A 4,968-nucleotide genomic window follows, 5' to 3' on the forward strand; every position below is an offset into this window, starting at 1 on the left:
GCAAGTTTACATGCCTGTTCATGTGTTCCCTTTGAGTTTCAGTCTTAGAGGGGAGTTTGTCCTGAAGGAACTTGATTGCTTGCCTTGATGGCTTCCTGGTGAACAGCTTGCTTATTCTTGTAGTAGCCAGTCATGCTAACATTTTTGTTTTGGATTTTTCCTAATGATCTTTCTGTGAAGATGGGTCTTCTGATACTCTAGCTGTTCCAAACTGGCTGCTTGTCCTTACTAGTGGCAATGTCCCACCTCATAAGGTCTGGATAGAACTCAGGATTCTACCTAAGGTCCTATACTCTGCAAAGGCTTTGCAACAGGCCTGTTTCACTGGGCAAGTTCTAGAGCCCCTTTTAGGTATTCCAATAAGTTATAGGCTGAAGATGGGCTTACATGTTTTCTGTAATCATGTTTTATGACATTGCTTTCTATCCCACTCAGGTGTCTATTTTACAATAGTAGGCAAGGGAAACCAATATTCATAAGACAGTCAAACATTTTAGTATTATTTCCCCTCTTTAAACTATGCCTAGATCCGTGTATCACAGAGCCCCATTGTTCCAAGGTTGAGCATGTATCATTATTTATTTATGTCCCACGAGGCCATGCAAACCTGTCCCATTGTTCCCCTATCTATCTTATTCTTCTGGCTCCTTCCCCTTCTTGTATTGCCCTCCCCAACACTCAAACTAAACTCCCCACCCCAACCTCACTGTTGTGGTTACCTTATATTCCATTAACTAACTCTTCCCTCCATTTAAGATAGTCTATTTTATCCTGTCCAACACTCGTCTGTCAGTTTGTCATACTGTGGTGGCTTGTGAATTGCTGTGATTCTGGAAGCTATGCCACCGGTATTTTAAATACCAGCAGCGTCACCCATGGTGGACAGGTTTCAGATGAGCTTCCAGACAAAGACAAGACTAGGAAGAAGGAGTGATGAACCACTACTGAACAATTAGTCACTGAAAACCTTATGAGTAGCAGAGAAACACTGTTAGATATGTCACAAGTTGGTTGTTGTGATGTAACTCAGGATTTAATTTTTGGCCTATTTCCTTTTTAGTCTGCCTATTCTACTCCACAACCCTTGTTCAAACCTTTTTCCTAGTGATAAACAGTTCAGGGCCGGCTGTGGCCATTTTGCACTGCTGTTTGGTTTTAAGTGGAAGCTGTCACTTTAAATCTCAAGGAGATTTGTGCACATGCGTAATGGAAGCCTCCAGGAGTGGCAGTGGGGTGTCTACTCACTCAGGCACCCTGTCTACTCACTAGAGTGGAGGTGCACAGCCAGCAAGAGACCAATGAACAGATAAGCAAAAAAAGAATGTCCACACCTTTATCTCCACCCTTATCTCTGTCAGGCGTCCATGGCTGCTCTGATCTTTCCCCTGCTTGGTCTCATCCAAGATGGCGGCTCTGGAAGCAGCTGACATCTTGAATTAGAAAGCACTGGATTTCTTGCTTCTGCTACAAATCCCCCTAGCTGTAAGCCTTCCAATCTTCTAAATATTCCTTTATATATGGTTCAGAGTTCTGGGACCATCCCCTGAGCCTGCTTGGTCCGGTATTCTGTGTTGTTGCTGACGGAGCACCTCACTACACTTCTACCCGATCCACCATCTTGTTTGTTCTCTCGACATAACCTTTCTTGCTTAAAGTGAAAAGGACTTAAAATACTTACTGATGAAGTTCAAAGACTACAGCCTTCAATATGGATTTTACCTCAATGTAAAGAAACATAAATCTTTACAACTGAACCAATAAAATTTTGGTTTGGGGGAATCATAAACATCATGATAAACACAGGTGAGTTTGAAGTTGTCAAAGATTAACTTTGCTTGAATCAGTAATCAATGCCCATGGAAGCACCAGTCAAGAAATCAAATGACATATTGCATTAGGCAAATCTGCTGCAATATTGTTGTTGTTGTTACATGCTGTCAAGTCAGTTCTGACCCATAGCAACCCTGCATAGGGTTTCCAGTGAGCTTCTGGTGAGCTTGAACCGTTGAACTTGCAATTCAAACGACTTTGCAGTTTAGCGCATTAACCCATAGTGCCACACACTTTGAGTACTAAGATGCACCTGACAGAAGTCATGGCATTTTTTTTTTTTTCATTTTCATTTTATTTTACTTTTTTCATTTATAGTATTGCTTCTTGGATGAATGGAAATGGTAAACACAGGAAGGGGGAAGAGTACTGTTACACTGTGAGGATTGCAATCAATGTGGAGAATTAAAATGTATATGAATGAGTTGTTGAATAGAAAACCAATCTGCTTTGTAAACTTTCACCCAAATCACAATACAACATTAAAAAAAAGTTTAAAATACAGTATTTGCTTCTTATATATTTAGATAATTACATTTTATTTTCATTTCTAAATTGGTGGCCCATCTTTTTAAAGATAAGTTGAGCACATTTACATTCAGTAATTAAAAAGATATTTTGGGAAAGAATACATAAATGAATTTTCAAATAGTCTACACCTAACTTTTAAACCATAAGTAAGTGTGCATAAATATGAGAGATAAGTACAAACTTATTTGCTTAGTAGACTTGATGATACACAATATCAGAATATGAATTCAATTAGAATTGTGTGTGTTTTCTCTTCTTTCAGTGAAGGAATGATTTTATGTCAGTTGTGTAGTGACTGAACTAGAAGAGGATAAAATCCCAGGTTTAACAAGAGACGAGTGGTTATGTCATTTACCAAGCTAAAACTACTAAACTAGGTAAATGTCTACAAACATACCATCTTCACAACCTTAGGGCATAGCCCTATGTCACAACCACTCATGGTAACTCAACTACCTTCACATTTGGCAATAGGGTCATGCGAGTGAATGTGCTGATGATAATGAAAAGTACAAAATGAACCCAAGGCCATGTAATTTTAAAGAGTTAGAACAGCAAGAAATGCTAAGGAATGCAGGTCAAACCAGGAGGTTGCAGCTGGCCAGATAGGATAGCATTAGCCTAGTTCTCATCTAAGCTAAACTGAAGTTAAATTGAAGTCTGCTGCAGCATATACAATGAGCATCTCACTGAATAACTAGAACATAACCATTCTGTGACCATAAGATTAAAGTAGTTCTTGAATGCATGATTTAAAAAAATGTCTTTGATAAGAATATTACCATTCTTATGCGTTCTACATTAGAAGCCCTATTTCTGGATTTAAAACATTTAGTATTTGCTTAAGGATCACATTTAAACAATATGACTTTCAAAGTATTAAGATTTCTATAGGGAAAACTAAGACATCCTTTCATTCTACTTTAATATCAAACTTTAAATTTGATATTAAATTTAACTTTAAATTTCAGTAAGCAACTTTAAATTTCAATAAGACCATGGGGTTGGTCCGATTCAAGGAATGCTTCTAACTATTGAGCCCCCTGGCTTCTGTTCCAGATACACTGTAATCATCACAAATCTTTTCTAACTTAACTTTTGGAGAACCAAGTGGAACATCAATCCATGTCATGATGGCTATAATAAGATATTTCCTCCTCAGCATCAGGCAAAGAAATGTTTTTGCACTGTTATATGCTGTTCTGTTTCAACAGGTGATTCAGCTTGTCCTTGGAAATCTGATGACTGCTCCACATTCTTCTGAATGGCTTCTTGCTGGTACTGAAGATGTGTTGTTATTATTGTTATTTCTTTAAACTATCTTCTCAGTGCCGGATGGCATCTTCCTACAGTACCATGTTTCAAGCTGCCTGACCTAGCAGCTCAGCGCTCCAGGAGCCCATTAGCACCTGCTTGGTTAAGCGTGCTCACATCAGTACCACAGGTGTTCACCTTCTCAGTGAAAGCCCTTTCACTGACCGAATCTCATTTGTGAATCTGTCCCAACTAGTATCACCTCAGCTAGAGAATGTTTCTGCCTCAGCCATGGTATTTTCAGTCGCCTCATATGCATGTGCAAGTTGAACAACGCATAAAGAGGTCTGGAAAAGAATAGATGTATTTGAAATTATGATGTGGAAGAAGAATATTGAGAGTACTATAGACTACCAGAAGAACAAAGAAATCCATTTTGGAAGAAGTACAGCCAGAATGCTCCTTAGAAGTGAGAATGGTGAGACTTAGGCTTTCATACTTTGGACATGTTGTCAGGAGAGAGCAGTCCCTAGAGTAGGACATTGTGCTTGGAAAAGTGGAACGTCAGCAAGAAAGAGGACAGTGACCCCCAGTAAGATGGATTAACACAGTGGCAGCAACAGTGGGCTCAAACATAATTGTGAGGACGGCCCAGGACTAGGCAGTGTTTCATTCTGTTGTGCATAGAGTCGCTATGAGTCACAATGGCATCTAACAATAACAACAACATATTCTGTGCTTAATGAAGTTAAATGGATGTCTTTATTAAGATGACTACTCACATGGATTGCTTATGTGAATGACATGCAACTGTAGTCCCAACATCTTTGATCCAGATCCCATCCTTTATGTCATGTCTTTAACTTTTGTAATTCTAAGCCCAGCTTAATGCCAGTGTTACCCTATAGAACAGCTTCAAGTAGTCAAACAATTTCTCCTTAGCACTAATCACTATCTAACATAATTTAGTTATTTATTTTCTTTGGCTGATTCCAACTCACTAGAAGTAAGTTCCATGAGGACAGATGTTTTTGTTTTATGGCTTCAGATGTTTCATAATTGGGAATTTTTCATTATTTTGCCCGCTATGTGCAGAGTGTTCCTTGGAGCCCAAGATGGCCAAACTTCGTCTCTCATACTTCAGAATATTGTCAGGAGAGACCAGTCACTGGAGAAAGATATCATGTTTGGTAAGGTGGAGAGTCAGAGAAAAAGAGGAAGACCCCCAGTGAGATGGATTGGCAGAATGGCAGAATCAATGGGCTCAAGCATGGCAACAATTGTGAGGTTGGCCCAGGACCGGGGCAGTGTTTTGTTCTGTTTTGCACAGGGTCGCTATGAGTCAGTACTGAC

At 39.3% G+C, this 4,968-nt stretch overlaps 1 pseudogene; it reads right to left on the reverse strand.

The window, feature by feature from the left end:
- Positions 1-3,551: 3,551 nt before the first annotated feature.
- LOC102831967 lies at positions 3,552-3,934 on the reverse strand (annotated as a pseudogene).
- Positions 3,935-4,968: the final 1,034 nt, after the last annotated feature.

The sequence above is a fragment of the Chrysochloris asiatica genome, unplaced genomic scaffold (assembly GCF_000296735.1).
Source record: "Chrysochloris asiatica unplaced genomic scaffold, ChrAsi1.0 scaffold00346, whole genome shotgun sequence".
NCBI classification, from domain to species: domain Eukaryota; kingdom Metazoa; phylum Chordata; class Mammalia; order Afrosoricida; family Chrysochloridae; genus Chrysochloris; species Chrysochloris asiatica.